The sequence below is a fragment of the Ranitomeya imitator genome, chromosome 2 (genome assembly GCF_032444005.1).
Source record: "Ranitomeya imitator isolate aRanImi1 chromosome 2, aRanImi1.pri, whole genome shotgun sequence".
NCBI classification, from domain to species: domain Eukaryota; kingdom Metazoa; phylum Chordata; class Amphibia; order Anura; family Dendrobatidae; genus Ranitomeya; species Ranitomeya imitator.
The window spans coordinates 540987490-541007671 of NC_091283.1; positions in this window are offsets into that span (position 1 = coordinate 540987490).

The following is a 20182-nucleotide window of genomic DNA, read 5'->3' on the forward strand; positions in this document are numbered from 1 at the left end:
ATGGAGGGAAAAATGGTAACAAAATTCTCATTGGGGTCTGTTACAAACCCCCAAATATAACAGAAAGCATGGAAAGTCTACTTCTAAAGCAGATAGATGAAGCTGCAACCCATAATGAGGTCCTGGTTATGGGGGACTTTAACTACCCGGATATTAACTGGGAAACAGAAACCTGTGAAACCCATAAAGGCAACAGGTTTCTGCTAATAACCAAGAAAAATTATCTTTCACAATTGGTGCAGAATCCAACCAGAGGAGCAGCACTTTTAGACCTAATACTATCTAATAGGCCTGACAGAATAACAAATCTGCAGGTGGTTGGGCATTTAGGAAATAGCGACCACAATATTGTGCAGTTTCACCTGTCTTTCACTAGGGGGACTTGTCAGGGAGTCACAAAAACATTGAACTTTAGGAAGGCAAAGTTTGACCAGCTTAGAGATGCTCTTAATCTGGTAGACTGGGACAATATCCTCAGAAATAAGAATACAGATAATAAATGGGAAATGTTTAAGAACATCCTAAATAGGCAGTGTAAGCGGTTTATACCTTGTGGGAATAAAAGGACTAGAAATAGGAAAAACCCAATGTGGCTAAACAAAGAAGTAAGACAGGCAATTAACAGTAAAAAGAAAGCATTTGCACTACTAAAGCAGGATGGCACCATTGAAGCTCTAAAAAACTATAGGGAGAAAAATACTTTATCTAAAAAACTAATTAAAGCTGCCAAAAAGGAAACAGAGAAGCACATTGCTAAGGAGAGTAAAACTAATCCCAAACTGTTCTTCAACTATATCAATAGTAAAAGAATAAAAACTGAAAATGTAGGCCCCTTAAAAAATAGTGAGGAAAGAATGGTTGTAGATGACGAGGAAAAAGCTAACATATTAAACACCTTCTTCTCCACGGTATTCACGGTGGAAAATGAAATGCTAGGTGAAATCCCAAGAAACAATGAAAACCCTATATTAAGGGTCACCAATCTAACCCAAGAAGAGGTGCGAAACCGGCTAAATAAGATTAAAATAGATAAATCTCCGGGTCCGGATGGCATACACCCACAAGTACTAAGAGAACTAAGTAATGTAATAGATAAACCATTATTTCTTATTTTTAGTGACTCTATAGCGACAGGGTCTGTTCCGCAGGACTGGCGCATAGCAAATGTGGTGCCAATATTCAAAAAGGGCTCTAAAAGTGAACCTGGAAATTATAGGCCAGTAAGTCTAACCTCTATTGTTGGTAAAATATTTGAAGGGTTTCTGAGGGATGTTATTCTGGATTATCTCAATGAGAATAACTGTTTAACTCCATATCAGCATGGGTTTATGAGAAATCGCTCCTGTCAAACCAATCTAATCAGTTTTTATGAAGAGGTAAGCTATAGACTGGACCACGGTGAGTCATTGGACGTGGTATATCTCGATTTTTCCAAAGCGTTTGATACCGTGCCGCACAAGAGGTTGGTACACAAAATGAGAATGCTTGGTCTGGGGGAAAATGTGTGTAAATGGGTTAGTAACTGGCTTAGTGATAGAAAGCAGAGGGTGGTTATAAATGGTATAGTCTCTAACTGGGTCGCTGTGACCAGTGGGGTACCGCAGGGGTCAGTATTGGGACCTGTTCTCTTCAACATATTCATTAATGATCTGGTAGAAGGTTTACACAGTAAAATATCGATATTTGCAGATGATACAAAACTATGTAAAGCAGTTAATACAAGAGAAGATAGTATTCTGCTACAGATGGATCTGGATAAGTTGGAAACTTGGGCTGAAAGGTGGCAGATGAGGTTTAACAATGATAAATGTAAGGTTATACACATGGGAAGAGGGAATCAATATCACCATTACACACTGAACGGGAAACCACTGGGTAAATCTGACAGGGAGAAGGACTTGGGGATCCTAGTTAATGATAAACTTACCTGGAGCAGCCAGTGCCAGGCAGCAGCTGCCAAGGCAAACAGGATCATGGGGTGCATTAAAAGAGGTCTGGATACACATGATGAGAGCATTATACTGCCTCTGTACAAATCCCTAGTTAGACCGCACATGGAGTACTGTGTCCAGTTTTGGGCACCGGTGCTCAGGAAGGATATAATGGAACTAGAGAGAGTACAAAGGAGGGCAACAAAATTAATAAAGGGGATGGGAGAACTACAATACCCAGATAGATTAGCGAAATTAGGATTATTTAGTCTAGAAAAAAGACGACTGAGGGGCGATCTAATAACCATGTATAAGTATATAAGGGGACAATACAAATATCTCGCTGAGGATCTGTTTATACCAAGGAAGGTGACGGGCACAAGGGGGCATTCTTTGCGTCTGGAGGAGAGAAGGTTTTTCCACCAACATAGAAGAGGATTCTTTACTGTTAGGGCAGTGAGAATCTGGAATTGCTTGCCTGAGGAGGTGGTGATGGCGAACTCAGTCGAGGGGTTCAAGAGAGGCCTGGATGTCTTCCTGGAGCAGAACAATATTGTATCATACAATTATTAGGTTCTGTAGAAGGACGTAGATCTGGGTATTTATTATGATGGAATATAGGCTGAACTGGATGGACAAATGTCTTTTTTCGGCCTTACTAACTATGTTACTAACTATGTTACTATGAGGCAGTAACGAACCCTGAGCTGAATCCAACCGGCTATGGCTGCACACAGACTACAGGGCGAGCTGCGCTCACACGGAGACCGTGCAGACAGCCGTAAATGGCGCTGCAAGGCCCCAAAAAAACCCTCTAGGTTATCCTATGTAGTGTTTTTCCACAATTTAGCTGGAGACGGGTGGAAAAACACTAATAGGAATTTTTTTTTGAAATTTTAAACAGGCTGCACTATTTGAAAAAAAGGAAAATTTTTTTCAAGGTATGAGGCAGTAACGAACCCTGAGCTGAATCCAACCGGCTATGGCTGCACACAGACTACAGGGCGAGCTGCGCTCACACGGAGACCGTGCAGACAGCCGTAAACGGCGCTGCAAGGCCCAAAAACCCCCCTCTAGGTTATTCTATGTAGTGTTTTTCCACAATTTAGCTGGAGACGGGTGGAAAAACACTAATAGGAATTTTGAGAAAAAATGTGCAGCAGGCTGCACTATGAGCAAAAAAGGACAACTGTGTGAGGCAGTGTGAACCCCCCTGAGCTGAATACAACCGGGTATATGGCTGCACACAGACTACACAGTGAGCTGCACACACACACAGAGACCTTGCAGAACGCTGTTAAAACAGCGCTGCAAGGCAAGAGCAAGGTGAACAGTGAAGAACACACAGCGTTTTGCTAAATTAGCCTTGGGAAAGGAAAATAAAGCAATTAGCTATCTCAACTGGCCCTCAGTTAGAACACAGCGTCCTGTCCCTAACTGAAATCACAGCAGAGTGAGCGCAAAATGGCGGCAGCGTTTTTTATAGTGCAGAGTGACATCATTTCAGCAGCCAATCACAGCCTTGCCAGTACTTACATGCCCACCATGCTAAACAGGATGTGCCCACACTTCCAATCATTCCTCATTGGCTGCTCCGTTCAGTTTGAATTCTGGGAACTTCCGATTCCGGTATCCGATACGCGGGAAGTATCGGAATTCGGTATCGGAATTCCGATACCGCAAATATCGGCCGATACCCGATACTTGCGGTATCGGAATGCTCAACACTAAACAGGACTGAAATATATCCACTTTGTGATAATTTGAATCTCACTTTATTGGGAGGAGACTAAACCAAACCTCAGGCCCTGTGCATAAAACAACACAATGTAAGTGGCAGAAAGTGGCTGGCTGATATACCACAAACTAACAGGACTGAAATATATCCAGTTTGTGATAATTTGAATCTCACTTTTTTGGGGGGGAGACTAAACCAAACCTCATGCCCTGTGCATAAAACAACACAATTTAAGTGGCAGAAAGTGGCTGGCTGATAAACCACAAACTAACAGGACTGAAATGTATTCACTTTGTGATAATTTGAATCCCACTAATTTTTTTGGGAGACTAAACCAAACCTCAGGCCCTGTGCATAAAACAACACAATGTAAGTGGCAGAAAGTGGCTGGCTGATATACCACAAACTAACAGGACTGAAATATATCCACATTGTGATAATTTAAATCTCACTTTTTTTTTGGGGGGGGGGGAGACTAAACCAAAACTTCATGCCCTGTGCATAAAACAACACAATGTAAGTGGCAGAAAGTGGCTGGCTGATATAACACAAACTAATAGGACTGCAGTATATCCACTTTGTGATAATTTGAATCTCACTTTTTTTTGGGGGAGACTAAATCAGACCTCAGGCCCTGTGCATAAAACAACACAATGTAAGTGGCAGAAAGTGGCTGGAAGATATATGAAAAAATACAAGGACTGTAGTACAATTTCAATCTCCCTACAATGATCTCAGGACAAGTATGGCAGCAATAAAAAGGACTGCTGCACACAAACGTGTGGACAAATAAACAAGATAACTGTGCAGAAAGGAGCAACAGGATTTTTGCTTTTAAAAAAGCAGTTGGTTTGCACAGCAGCGTGCAAACAGCAATGCAGCTATCAGGGAGCCTTATAAGGCTTTTGTGCTATTTTTTGATCAAAAAACAGTATTACTAAAAACTCTGTGTTATTTAAATGCATTTTTGCTTTTTTTACTTAGTTATATCAGGGTTTTCATTTACTTTTTTCTCTTGTAGGTTTTAAGCCTTATAAGGCAGCCTAATAAGCTACAGAGCTGATGCACAAAAATATATATCCTCCACTGTCGCTGCAAACAAATGGTGGTGTTGGACAGTGGAAATCGCTACAGCACAAGCAGTTTCGGGGCTTAATCTTCCCTCCCTAACTATATCCCTTCTTCTGATGAAGCTGCGGCAACCTCTCCCTATGCTACTGCAACGCCCCAGAGTCCTGGTCGTTGCAGTAGTGTCGCTCTGCCACTAAGGGGAGTCATGTTATGTTTGATTGCACTAAAGGAGTTCACCTGACCAGGTATCACAGTCACACATTACACTTTACACTCCGGCCACCAGGGGGAGCAAAAGGCTCTATGTATTAGGCCACTCCTCACACTCTGGCAAAACTGGGGGTTGGACAGGAAGTTAGGGAGAATGCAGCCTGGGAGAGCTCCAGGGAGGACCTGTCAGAAGTGGGAACCTGGCAGGTACCTAGCAGAAAGGATAGATTGTTACGGAGCCGCGCCTGCACTACCTTGCGGCGGCATCTCAAGGAAGGACACGAAGCGAAATATATTGTGGAGAAGTGAGAAGCGGGATCATAGTACGAAGGAGATAGAACCAGAAGGAGTCGTGTCCCTAAGACTGTGGCAACATCCTTCTGAGGCGCTAAGCCGGTGGCTGGAGCACCGAGGAAGTAACAGACTCCACGCATTACTTCAAACAGCGGCAGGACACTTAATTACAGGTTGGCTGTCTTTTTAAATCACCTAAATGGACATAGGAAGCAATCGTGGGAGAGGGGCGTCTCGAGGGTCCCAGAATAACTCCAGGCCTACCTGTCATACGGGTGTGTCCTAGCCATATTATCTGGGGGCGGAGAGTGAAAGAACAGATACGACAGTTGTGAGGACTATCCCGTGGTGCTCAGCAGGGAAGGACTACAACACACAGGCGCCAGAAGGTAGACACTGATTCCCACCTTCAAAGGGAACTCTGGATGTGCATTCGGACCGGCCGGTCTCAGCCAGCCCTGTTAGCAGTGCTCTGGATTGCGGACCCTGAAGCCTTCAGTAAAAAGGTAAAGAGACTGCAACCCTGCGTCGTTATTCCTCGCACCTTGCACCACGCACCATCACCTTTCTTTTGACGCCCCTTAGCAGGGTCACGGACCGGGTCTAGCCACCGTGACAACCCTGGACCGAGTACCCCGCGGCCCTGCGTTTGGGGGCACACCAACTTGGCGTCACGAACAGGATGTACTTAAGCCTGAAGAATCAGGTCATGTGTGCCTTGGAACTGTGATTGAACTGTGACTTATTGCAAAGACTGTGTATCGCTAGTTGCCGCCAAAAATCTGCCATTGCCGCGCCGTGTGGAGCGCGAAGGGAGGAGCCATAGCTTCGTGGGTGGAGCCGGCTGGAAAAGAGCGCGGAGCGGGAAGACGCGGTGAGGTGCCGATCCCGGAAGAAGAACCCCGACCCCGGTGCCGATCCCGGAAGAAGAACCCCGACCCTGGCAGGTTAGCAGGGAGGAAGAACGGCCATGTCGGATCCCGGAGGAGCAGAGGCGGCGGCCACAGCTGCAGACTCGGGAGCAATTCCAGATTCCGTAGTAGATGCAGCCACGGGTCTGGTATCACCGCCGGATGCCGTGGGGCTTGCCGCTCCCATCAACCAGCTGGATACTGCCGCAGCTACAACAGCCATAGTGCCCTTCTCTATGCCATACCTACCAGGAGCCGCCTGGCTCCCGCAATGCTCTGGAGAATCCCATACGTTAACTGACTTTAAAGAGGGGATTTGTAGCCTGCTCGAATTTTATCCCTTGACAGAGCCTCAGAAAGTTCATATGATAACCGGCCAACTCTTTGGAGCGCCATTGAGGGAAGTGATGTCCTGGCCCGTTGCGGATAAGAAAACTGCGCAACAGGTATTTGCAAAGCTTAAAAACACCTTTGACACCCGCACCGGTACGGAAATTAAATTGACGTTCTATGGGTGCAAGCAGAGGCCGCAGGATAGCTTACGGGACTATGCCCTTAATCTTCAGGAGGCGCTGCGGGCCATCAAGCAAAGTGACCCAAGCAGCATGCAAGATGAAGATAAACTCCTGAAAGAGCAGTTCATCGAGGGGCTCCTGTGCAGTAACCAAAGGGCCCTGCTACACTTCCTGGCCATGCAGAGTCCAGACCTGACTTTTGCGCAATTCAAAGATAAAGCCATCCAGGCACTACCAGAGTGACAGCCCAGCCGTGCCACAGTTCCCAGGCGTCAAGCCCTAACGTACCACCAGGAGGTGGCGCCGGACGCACCCGTTTCCGCCGAGGCCGATGCCCAGATCCTGGAAGACGACTCCCCTGCAGGACTGCGCCTCCAGATACCGGAGCTGACCAAGAGCGTTGCTGCCCTAGCCCGGACCATCCAATCCCTACAGGAGGCCCCCAAGGAGAAGATCCAGTTGGCTTCCAGACCGGAAGATGTCCCCTGGCAGCAACCAAGGAGAGTTCCGTTGACCAGAGGCAGAGACGACGATCGCTTTCATCGGGATGGACGACCTATCTGCCGCCGCTGCCACCAGGTGGGCCATCTTGCAAGGTACTGTCAGTTAAACGAGCAACCCCTGGGGCAGAGGGCCAACCCCCAGGAGTAGAACGGTCAGGCCCGCAAAATTGGAGAGCCAAATACATCGGAGGGCGACCAGTTCTCCCCATCGTGATCGACGGTATCCCCATGAACGCTTTGCTGGACACCGGTTCCCAGGTGACAACTATGCCCTACATTCTTTATAGATGTTATTGGGAGGACACCGACATTACCCGTGGCCCCGATGATGATTTTACCATAATAGCTAGTAACGGTCAGCCGCTACCGCAAGTGGGGTATAAAGAGGTCACTATTAAGGTGGGGCGGGTAGAATTGGAGGCCCAGGGAATTGTCATTGTTGATATTGATCAACGTGAATGTAACCCCATGATGACCATCGGTACTAATGTCATAGAAAATTGTCTTGCAGAAGTTATTGTCTTGTTGCAGTAGGTAGCAGAGACAGCTGGTTACAGTAAACAACGTGCCTTGCAGAAAGAAATCAGAGCCCTAATGCGGAGACAGCAGGTGGAGCTGACTGGTGGTGAAATTGGCCGGGTCACAGTGAGTGATTCGAACCCCATTGCAATACCCCCCAGGAGTGAAATGTTAATATGGTGTCGGGCAGCCATAGGCCTCGGGAGTAAAGACTATCAGGCCCTGGTAGAACCTGTGTATTTGGATAATAGGCCTACCCTCCTGACAGCCAGAGGGGTGGTTGACGTCCGCAAGGGGAGGGTGCCAGTACGTGTCCTTAACTGTGGGGAGGAAGAAGTCCACCTAACCAAATATGTCACACTTGCCAAGCTGTTTACTGTTAATAATAGCGTGATACAGGCACCCGAGCCCTTGCTTCCGTCCAATCCGGCGGAGGACAGCGGCTCTGCAGGGCAATCGAAAGATTGGTGTCAAGAATTACATGTGGGCACTGATTCTACTCCATCTCACCAGATACAGGGGGCCTACAGGGTGGTTCACGAGTATGAGCGGGTATTCAGCAAGCACCCCCTTGATTTTGGGCAGGTAAAAGGGATTCAACATCACATCCCCACAGGAGATCACCCACCCATAAAAGAAAGATACCGTCCTGTACCCCCAGCTGATTATCAGTGTGCCAAGGACATGTTACGAGAGATGAAGGAGGCTGGGGTAGTGAGAGACAGCTGTAGCCCCTGGGCAGCTCCATTAGTCCTTGTTAGGAAGAAAGATGGCACCATGAGGATGTGTGTGGATTATAGGCAATTAAACCGCATTACACATAAGGACGCATACCCCATGCCTAGGATAGAGGAGTCCTTGGCTGCTTTAAAGACTGCTAATTACTTCTCTACCTTGGATCTCACCAGTGGGTACTGGCAGGTTCCCGTGGCAGAGGCGGACAAGGAAAAGACGGCCTTCACGATGCCGATGGGTCTCTGCGAGTTCAACTACATGCCCTTCGGATTGTGTAACGCCCCGGGGACGTTCCAGAGGATGATGGAGTGCTGTTTGGGACACAAGAACTTTGAGACCGTGCTGCTATATCTGGACGATGTCATTGTCTTCTCTAAGACCTATGAAGACCATTTGAAGCACCTGGCCGAGGTGTTTGAAGCGCTGTCCAACTTTGGCTTAAAGGTGAAACCGTCCAAATGCCATCTGCTAAAACCCAAAGTGCAGTACCTGGGCCATGTGGTGAGTGCCGAAGGAGTGGCCCCAGACCCCGACAAGGTCACGGTGATCAAGGACTGGCCGCAGCCCGGTAACCTCCATGAAGTCCGGCATTTCCTCGGGTTGGTGGGCTACTACCGGAGGTTTATCAAAGACTTCACCAAGAAGGCCGCGCCATTGCAAGACCTGTTGGTGGGCCAACCCAAGAAACCCAAGGGTAAGAATACCCCGTTTGATTGGAACGACGGACTGGAAGGATCGTTCACCTGCATAAAATCGGCACTGACGGGAGAAGAAGTACTAGCCTACCCTGAATATGACCAACCGTTTGTATTGTATGCGGATGCCAGCAACGTGGGGCTGGGAGCTGTGCTGTCCCAGGTTCAGAAGGGCAAGGAAAGTGTAATCGCTTACGCCAGCAGGAAACTTCGCCCCACTGAAAGGAACCCAGACAATTACAGTTCCTTTAAGCTGGAGTTCCTCGCCGTCGTTTGGGCCATGGCGGAGAGGTTCAAGCACTACCTGGCCTCAGTAAAATTCACCGTCTTCATGGATAATAATCCACTAACGCACTTGGACACAGCAAAACTCGGTGCCTTGGAGCAGCGGTGGATGGCCCGGTTGTCCAATTACGACTTCACCATCAAGTACCGGGTGGGGCACAAGAATGTGAATGCCGATGCATTGTCCCAAATGCCTCACTTGCCTCAAACGGGGGAAGATCCAGAAGCATTTGAGGAAGAAGAGCTGCCCGCTTTCCATCGCCCCAAGGTAACCCAGTGTTCCCATCAGGTGGAGAACAGGCGCAGAAATAAACAGGGCACCCCGTTGAATCCCCTGCCCCACGGGTGGACAGAGAACCAGGATGGTGACTCTGCGGTCTGTCGGGTGAAAGAGCTCCTGATGCAGGCAGGTTTGCATCCCGACCCGGATGATCCACCAGAGGCATTACAGTTGTGGAAGGAGAGGGGCAAACTGTTTATTCACGATAGCAAGCTGTGTCGAAGGAGCATCAACCCCCGCACTCATGAATTGGTATGGCAGATCGTGGTCCCAAGACAAGATGTGCCAATGGTCCTGGGAGTGTACCACGATGGGGCAGGACACTTCGGATGGAGGAAGCTTGGAGAGGCTACTCCGTGGGAGGTTCTACTGGATCGGCATGAAAAAAGCCATTGAGAAGTGGTGTCGAGAGTGTGGCCCCTGTAGCCTACGCCGGAAGGATCGTGACAGCCAATGGGCTCCCTTGCAGGCCATCATCACCAAACGGCCAGTCGAGTTGGTCGCGCTGGATCACGTAAAGCTAACACCTAGCCGGTCAGGTTATATCTATGCTCTCACCATTGTGGACCATTACTCCAGATTCCTGGTAGTCGTTCCGGTCAAAGATCTAATGGCTAGGACGGCTGCCAAAACCTTCCAGCAGTACTTCTGTAGACCCCATGGGTACCCAGAGAAGGTGTTGACCGATCAGGGACCAGCATTTGAAGCGGAGGTGTTCTAGGAGTTCTGCAATTTGTACGGGTGTAAGAAGATCAGAACCACGCCGTACCATCCACAAACCAACGGGATATGTGAGAAGATGAACCAAGTGGTGCTCGACTTACTGAAGACCTTACCTGTAGAGGAGCGGAACTTGTGGCCCACAAAGTTACCAGACTTGGTAGATATGTATAACCACATCCCGGTGAATTCCACCAACTGCACCCCAGCGTACCTGATGCGAGGAAGTTCTAGCAAGTTACCCGTTGATCTGGACATGGGGGTCCTGACCCCTGAAGATATATCGCCAGATGCGGATTGGGATACCGAGAGGCAGCAAAGGTACCGCAAAGTACAGGAATGTGTAGAAAGAAGTCTCACCCAAGCCAGACAAAACAAGAAAGGGACTACAACCAGTATGCTCCCGCGGCTCCATTGTCACCTGGTGAGCAGGTACTCAAACGAAAGAGGAGACTACACAAGCTTAATTAAGCAGTTTGGCTTAATCTTCCCTCCCTAACTATATCCCTTCTTCTGATGAAGCTGCGGCAACCTCTCCCTATGCTACTGCAACGCCCCAGAGTCCTGGTCGTTGCAGTAATGTCGCTCTGCCACTAAGGGGAGTCATGTTATGTTTGATTGCACTAAAGGAGTTCACCTGACCAGGTATCACAGTCACACATTACACTTTACACTCCGGCCACCAGGGGGAGCAAAAGGCTCTATGTATTAGGCCACTCCTCACACTCTGGCAAAACTGGGGGTTGGACAGGAAGTTAGGGAGAATGCAGCCTGGGAGAGCTCCAGGGAGGACCTGTCAGAAGTGGGAACCTGGCAGGTACCTAGCAGAAAGGATAGATTGTTACGGAGCCGCGCCTGCACTACCTTGCGGCGGCATCTCAAGGAAGGACACGAAGCGAAATATATTGTGGAGAAGTGAGAAGCGGGATCATAGTACGAAGGAGATAGAACCAGAAGGAGTCGTGTCCCTAAGACTGTGGCAACATCCTTCTGAGGCGCTAAGCCGGTGGCCGGAGCACCGAGGAAGTAACAGACTCCACGCATTACTTCAAACAGCGGCAGGACACTTAATTACAGGTTGGCTGTCTGACTTAAATCACCTAAATGGACATAGGAAGCAATCGTGGGAGAGGGGCGTCTCGAGGGTCCCAGAATAACTCCAGGCCTACCTGTCATACGGGTGTGTCCTAGCCATATTATCTGGGGGCGGAGAGTGAAAGAACAGATACGACAGTTGTGAGGACTATCCCGTGGTGCTCAGCAGGGAAGGACTACAACACACAGGCACCAGAAGGTAGACACTGATTCCCACCTTCAAAGGGAACTCTGGATGTGCCTTCGGACCGGCCGGTCTCAGCCAGCCCTGTTAGCAGTGCTCTGGATTGCGGACCCTGAAGCCTTCAGTAAAAAGGTAAAGAGACTGCAACCCTGCGTCGTTATTCCTCGCACCTTGCACCACGCACCATCACCTTTCTTTTGACGCCCCTTAGCAGGGTCACGGACCGGGTCTAGCCACCGTGACAACCCTGGACCGAGTACCCCGCGGCCCTGCGTTTGGGGGCACACCAACTTGGCGTCACGAACAGGATGTACTTAAGCCTGAAGAATCAGGTCATGTGTGCCTTGGAACTGTGATTGAACTGTGACTTATTGCAAAGACTGTGTATCGCTAGTTGCCGCCAAAAATCTGCCATTGCCGCGCCGTGTGGAGCGCGAAGGGAGGAGCCATAGCTTCGTGGGTGGAGCCGGCTGGAAAAGAGCGCGGAGCGGGAAGACGCGGTGAGGTGCCGATCCCGGAAGAAGAACCCCGACCCCGGTGCCGATCCCGGAAGAAGAACCCCGACCCTGGCAGGTTAGCAGGGAGGAAGAACGGCCATGTCGGATCCCGGAGGAGCAGAGGCGGCGGCCACAGCTGCAGACTCGGGAGCAATTCCAGATTCCGTAGTAGATGCAGCCACGGGTCTGGTATCACCGCCGGATGCCGTGGGGCTTGCCGCTCCCATCAACCAGCTGGATACTGCCGCAGCTACAACAGCCATAGTGCCCTTCTCTATGCCATACCTACCAGGAGCCGCCTGGCTCCCGCGATGCTCTGGAGAATCCCATACGTTAACTGACTTTAAAGAGGGGATTTGTAGCCTGCTCGAGTTTTATCCCTTGACAGAGCCTCAGAAAGTTCATATGATAACCGGCCAACTCTTTGGAGCGCCATTGAGGGAAGTGATGTCCTGGCCCGTTGCGGATAAGAAAACTGCGCAACAGGTATTTGCAAAGCTTAAAAACACCTTTGACACCCGCACCGGTACGGAAATTAAATTGACGTTCTATGGGTGCAAGCAGAGGCCGCAGGATAGCTTACGGGACTATGCCCTTAATCTTCAGGAGGCGCTGCGGGCCATCAAGCAAAGTGACCCAAGCAGCATGCAAGATGAAGATAAACTCCTGAAAGAGCAGTTCATCGAGGGGCTCCTGTGCAGTAACCAAAGGGCCCTGCTACACTTCCTGGCCATGCAGAGTCCAGACCTGACTTTTGCGCAATTCAAAGATAAAGCCATCCAGGCACTACCAGAGTGACAGCCCAGCCGTGCCACAGTTCCCAGGCGTCAAGCCCTAACGTACCACCAGGAGGTGGCGCCGGACGCACCCGTTTCCGCCGAGGCCGATGCCCAGATCCTGGAAGACGACTCCCCTGCAGGACTGCGCCTCCAGATACCGGAGCTGACCAAGAGCGTTGCTGCCCTAGCCCGGACCATCCAATCCCTACAGGAGGCCCCCAAGGAGAAGATCCAGTTGGCTTCCAGACCGGACGATGTCCCCTGGCAGCAACCAAGGAGAGTTCCGTTGACCAGAGGCAGAGACGACGATCGCTTTCATCGGGATGGACGACCTATCTGCCGCCGCTGCCACCAGGTGGGCCATCTTGCAAGGTACTGTCAGTTAAACGAGCAACCCCTGGGGCAGAGGGCCAACCCCCAGGAGTAGAACGGTCAGGCCCGCAAAATTGGAGAGCCAAATACATCGGAGGGCGACCAGTTCTCCCCATCATGATCGACGGTATCCCCATGAACGCTTTGCTGGACACCGGTTCCCAGGTGACAACTATGCCCTACATTCTTTATAGATGTTATTGGGAGGACACCGACATTACCCGTGGCCCCGATGATGATTTTACCATAATAGCTAGTAACGGTCAGCCGCTACCGCAAGTGGGGTATAAAGAGGTCACTATTAAGGTGGGGCGGGTAGAATTGGAGGCCCAGGGAATTGTCATTGTTGATATTGATCAACGTGAATGTAACCCCATGATGACCATCGGTACTAATGTCATAGAAAATTGTCTTGCAGAAGTTATTGTCTTGTTGCAGTAGGTAGCAGAGACAGCTGGTTACAGTAAACAACGTGCCTTGCAGAAAGAAATCAGAGCCCTAATGCGGAGACAGCAGGTGGAGCTGACTGGTGGTGAAATTGGCCGGGTCACAGTGAGTGATTCGAACCCCATTGCAATACCCCCCAGGAGTGAAATGTTAATATGGTGTCGGGCAGCCATAGGCCTCGGGAGTAAAGACTATCAGGCCCTGGTAGAACCTGTGTATTTGGATAATAGGCCTACCCTCCTGACAGCCAGAGGGGTGGTTGACGTCCGCAAGGGGAGGGTGCCAGTACGTGTCCTTAACTGTGGGGAGGAAGAAGTCCACCTAACCAAATATGTCACACTTGCCAAGCTGTTTACTGTTAATAATAGCGTGATACAGGCACCCGAGCCCTTGCTTCCGTCCAATCCGGCGGAGGACAGCGGCTCTGCAGGGCAATCGAAAGATTGGTGTCAAGAATTACATGTGGGCACTGATTCTACTCCATCTCACCAGATACAGGGGGCCTACAGGGTGGTTCACGAGTATGAGCGGGTATTCAGCAAGCACCCCCTTGATTTTGGGCAGGTAAAAGGGATTCAACATCACATCCCCACAGGAGATCACCCACCCATAAAAGAAAGATACCGTCCTGTACCCCCAGCTGATTATCAGTGTGCCAAGGACATGTTACGAGAGATGAAGGAGGCTGGGGTAGTGAGAGACAGCTGTAGCCCCTGGGCAGCTCCATTAGTCCTTGTTAGGAAGAAAGATGGCACCATGAGGATGTGTGTGGATTATAGGCAATTAAACCGCATTACACATAAGGACGCATACCCCATGCCTAGGATAGAGGAGTCCTTGGCTGCTTTAAAGACTGCTAATTACTTCTCTACCTTGGATCTCACCAGTGGGTACTGGCAGGTTCCCGTGGCAGAGGCGGACAAGGAAAAGACGGCCTTCACGATGCCGATGGGTCTCTGCGAGTTCAACTACATGCCCTTCGGATTGTGTAACGCCCCGGGGACGTTCCAGAGGATGATGGAGTGCTGTTTGGGACACAAGAACTTTGAGACCGTGCTGCTATATCTGGACGATGTCATTGTCTTCTCTAAGACCTATGAAGACCATTTGAAGCACCTGGCCGAGGTGTTTGAAGCGCTGTCCAACTTTGGCTTAAAGGTGAAACCGTCCAAATGCCATCTGCTAAAACCCAAAGTGCAGTACCTGGGCCATGTGGTGAGTGCCGAAGGAGTGGCCCCAGACCCCGACAAGGTCACGGTGATCAAGGACTGGCCGCAGCCCGGTAACCTCCATGAAGTCCGGCATTTCCTCGGGTTGGTGGGCTACTACCGGAGGTTTATCAAAGACTTCACCAAGAAGGCCGCGCCATTGCAAGACCTGTTGGTGGGCCAACCCAAGAAACCCAAGGGTAAGAATACCCCGTTTGATTGGAACGACGGACTGGAAGGATCGTTCACCTGCATAAAATCGGCACTGACGGGAGAAGAAGTACTAGCCTACCCTGAATATGACCAACCGTTTGTATTGTATGCGGATGCCAGCAACGTGGGGCTGGGAGCTGTGCTGTCCCAGGTTCAGAAGGGCAAGGAAAGTGTAATCGCTTACGCCAGCAGGAAACTTCGCCCCACTGAAAGGAACCCAGACAATTACAGTTCCTTTAAGCTGGAGTTCCTCGCCGTCGTTTGGGCCATGGCGGAGAGGTTCAAGCACTACCTGGCCTCAGTAAAATTCACCGTCTTCATGGATAATAATCCACTAACGCACTTGGACACAGAAAAACTCGGTGCCTTGGAGCAGCGGTGGATGGCCCGGTTGTCCAATTACGACTTCACCATCAAGTACCGGGTGGGGCACAAGAATGTGAATGCCGATGCATTGTCCCAAATGCCTCACTTGCCTCAAACGGGGGAAGATCCAGAAGCATTTGAGGAAGAAGAGCTGCCCGCTTTCCATCGCCCCAAGGTAACCCAGTGTTCCCATCAGGTGGAGAACAGGCGCAGAAATAAACAGGGCACCCCGTTGAATCCCCTGCCCCACGGGTGGACAGAGAACCAGGATGGTGACTCTGCGGTCTGTCGGGTGAAAGAGCTCCTGATGCAGGCAGGTTTGCATCCCGACCCGGATGATCCACCAGAGGCATTACAGTTGTGGAAGGAGAGGGGCAAACTGTTTATTCACGATAGCAAGCTGTGTCGAAGGAGCATCAACCCCCGCACTCATGAATTGGTATGGCAGATCGTGGTCCCAAGACAAGATGTGCCAATGGTCCTGGGAGTGTACCACGATGGGGCAGGACACTTCGGATGGAGGAAGCTTGGAGAGGCTACTCCGTGGGAGGTTCTACTGGATCGGCATGAAAAAAGCCATTGAGAAGTGGTGTCGAGAGTGTGGCCCCTGTAGCCTACGCCGGAAGGATCGTGACAGCCAATGGGCTCCCTTGCAGGCCATCATCACCAAACGGCCAGTCGAGTTGGTCGCGCTGGATCACGTAAAGCTAACACCTAGCCGGTCAGGTTATATCTATGCTCTCACCATTGTGGACCATTACTCCAGATTCCTGGTAGTCGTTCCGGTCAAAGATCTAATGGCTAGGACGGCTGCCAAAACCTTCCAGCAGTACTTCTGTAGACCCCATGGGTACCCAGAGAAGGTGTTGACCGATCAGGGACCAGCATTTGAAGCGGAGGTGTTCTAGGAGTTCTGCAATTTGTACGGGTGTAAGAAGATCAGAACCACGCCGTACCATCCACAAACCAACGGGATATGTGAGAAGATGAACCAAGTGGTGCTCGACTTACTGAAGACCTTACCTGTAGAGGAGCGGAACTTGTGGCCCACAAAGTTACCAGACTTGGTAGATATGTATAACCACATCCCGGTGAATTCCACCAACTGCACCCCAGCGTACCTGATGCGAGGAAGTTCTAGCAAGTTACCCGTTGATCTGGACATGGGGGTCCTGACCCCTGAAGATATATCGCCAGATGCGGATTGGGATACCGAGAGGCAGCAAAGGTACCGCAAAGTACAGGAATGTGTAGAAAGAAGTCTCACCCAAGCCAGACAAAACAAGAAAGGGACTACAACCAGTATGCTCCCGCGGCTCCATTGTCACCTGGTGAGCAGGTACTCAAACGAAAGAGGAGACTACACAAGCTTAATTAAGCAGTTTGGCTTAATCTTCCCTCCCTAACTATATCCCTTCTTCTGATGAAGCTGCGGCAACCTCTCCCTATGCTACTGCAACGCCCCAGAGTCCTGGTCGTTGCAGTAATGTCGCTCTGCCACTAAGGGGAGTCATGTTATGTTTGATTGCACTAAAGGAGTTCACCTGACCAGGTATCACAGTCACACATTACACTTTACACTCCGGCCACCAGGGGGAGCAAAAGGCTCTATGTATTAGGCCACTCCTCACACTCTGGCAAAACTGGGGGTTGGACAGGAAGTTAGGGAGAATGCAGCCTGGGAGAGCTCCAGGGAGGACCTGTCAGAAGTGGGAACCTGGCAGGTACCTAGCAGAAAGGATAGATTGTTACGGAGCCGCGCCTGCACTACCTTGCGGCGGCATCTCAAGGAAGGACACGAAGCGAAATATATTGTGGAGAAGTGAGAAGCGGGATCATAGTACGAAGGAGATAGAACCAGAAGGAGTCGTGTCCCTAAGACTGTGGCAACATCCTTCTGAGGCGCTAAGCCGGTGGCCGGAGCACCGAGGAAGTAACAGACTCCACGCATTACTTCAAACAGCGGCAGGACACTTAATTACAGGTTGGCTGTCTGACTTAAATCACCTAAATGGACATAGGAAGCAATCGTGGGAGAGGGGCGTCTCGAGGGTCCCAGAATAACTCCAGGCCTACCTGTCATACGGGTGTGTCCTAGCCATATTATCTGGGGGCGGAGAGTGAAAGAACAGATACGACAGTTGTGAGGACTATCCCGTGGTGCTCAGCAGGGAAGGACTACAACACACAGGCACCAGAAGGTAGACACTGATTCCCACCTTCAAAGGGAACTCTGGATGTGCCTTCGGACCGGCCGGTCTCAGCCAGCCCTGTTAGCAGTGCTCTGGATTGCGGACCCTGAAGCCTTCAGTAAAAAGGTAAAGAGACTGCAACCCTGCGTCGTTATTCCTCGCACCTTGCACCACGCACCATCACCTTTCTTTTGACGCCCCTTAGCAGGGTCACGGACCGGGTCTAGCCACCATGACAACCCTGGACCGAGTACCCCGCGGCCCTGCGTTTGGGGGCACACCAACTTGGCGTCACGAACAGGATGTACTTAAGCCTGAAGAATCAGGTCATGTGTGCCTTGGAACTGTGATTGAACTGTGACTTATTGCAAAGACTGTGTATCGCTAGTTGCCGCCAAAAATCTGCCATTGCCGCGCCGTGTGGAGCGCGAAGGGAGGAGCCATAGCTTCGTGGGTGGAGCCGGCTGGAAAAGAGCGCGGAGCGGGAAGACGCGGTGAGGTGCCGATCCCGGAAGAAGAACCCCGACCCCGGTGCCGATCCCGGAAGAAGAACCCCGACCCTGGCAGGTTAGCAGGGAGGAAGAACGGCCATGTCGGATCCCGGAGGAGCAGAGGCGGCGGCCACAGCTGCAGACTCGGGAGCAATTCCAGATTCCGTAGTAGATGCAGCCACGGGTCTGGTATCACCGCCGGATGCCGTGGGGCTTGCCGCTCCCATCAACCAGCTGGATACTGCCGCAGCTACAACAGCCATAGTGCCCTTCTCTATGCCATACCTACCAGGAGCCGCCTGGCTCCCGCGATGCTCTGGAGAATCCCATACGTTAACTGACTTTAAAGAGGGGATTTGTAGCCTGCTCGAGTTTTATCCCTTGACAGAGCCTCAGAAAGTTCATATGATAACCGGCCAACTCTTTGGAGCGCCATTGAGGGAAGTGATGTCCTGGCCCGTTGCGGATAAGAAAACTGCGCAACAGGTATTTGCAAAGCTTAAAAACACCTTTGACACCCGCACCGGTACGGAAATTAAATTGACGTTCTATGGGTGCAAGCAGAGGCCGCAGGATAGCTTACGGGACTATGCCCTTAATCTTCAGGAGGCGCTGCGGGCCATCAAGCAAAGTGACCCAAGCAGCATGCAAGATGAAGATAAACTCCTGAAAGAGCAGTTCATCGAGGGGCTCCTGTGCAGTAACCAAAGGGCCCTGCTACACTTCCTGGCCATGCAGAGTCCAGACCTGACTTTTGCGCAATTCAAAGATAAAGCCATCCAGGCACTACCAGAGTGACAGCCCAGCCGTGCCACAGTTCCCAGGCGTCAAGCCCTAACGTACCACCAGGAGGTGGCGCCGGACGCACCCGTTTCCGCCGAGGCCGATGCCCAGATCCTGGAAGACGACTCCCCTGCAGGACTGCGCCTCCAGATACCGGAGCTGACCAAGAGCGTTGCTGCCCTAGCCCGGACCATCCAATCCCTACAGGAGGCCCCCAAGGAGAAGATCCAGTTGGCTTCCAGACCGGAAGATGTCCCCTGGCAGCAACCAAGGAGAGTTCCGTTGACCAGAGGCAGAGACGACGATCGCTTTCATCGGGATGGACGACCTATCTGCCGCCGCTGCCACCAGGTGGGCCATCTTGCAAGGTACTGTCAGTTAAACGAGCAACCCCTGGGGCAGAGGGCCAACCCCCAGGAGTAGAACGGTCAGGCCCGCAAAATTGGAGAGCCAAATACATCGGAGGGCGACCAGTTCTCCCCATCATGATCGACGGTATCCCCATGAACGCTTTGCTGGACACCGGTTCCCAGGTGACAACTATGCCCTACATTCTTTATAGATGTTATTGGGAGGACACCGACATTACCCATGGCCCCGATGATGATTTTACCATAATAGCTAGTAACGGTCAGCCGCTACCGCAAGTGGGGTATAAAGAGGTCACTATTAAGGTGGGGCGGGTAGAATTGGAGGCCCAGGGAATTGTCATTGTTGATATTGATCAACGTGAATGTAACCCCATGATGACCATCGGTACTAATGTCATAGAAAATTGTCTTGCAGAAGTTATTGTCTTGTTGCAGTAGGTAGCAGAGACAGCTGGTTACAGTAAACAACGTGCCTTGCAGAAAGAAATCAGAGCCCTAATGCGGAGACAGCAGGTGGAGCTGACTGGTGGTGAAATTGGCCGGGTCACAGTGAGTGATTCGAACCCCATTGCAATACCCCCCAGGAGTGAAATGTTAATATGGTGTCGGGCAGCCATAGGCCTCGGGAGTAAAGACTATCAGGCCCTGGTAGAACCTGTGTATTTGGATAATAGGCCTACCCTCCTGACAGCCAGAGGGGTGGTTGACGTCCGCAAGGGGAGGGTGCCAGTACGTGTCCTTAACTGTGGGGAGGAAGAAGTCCACCTAACCAAATAT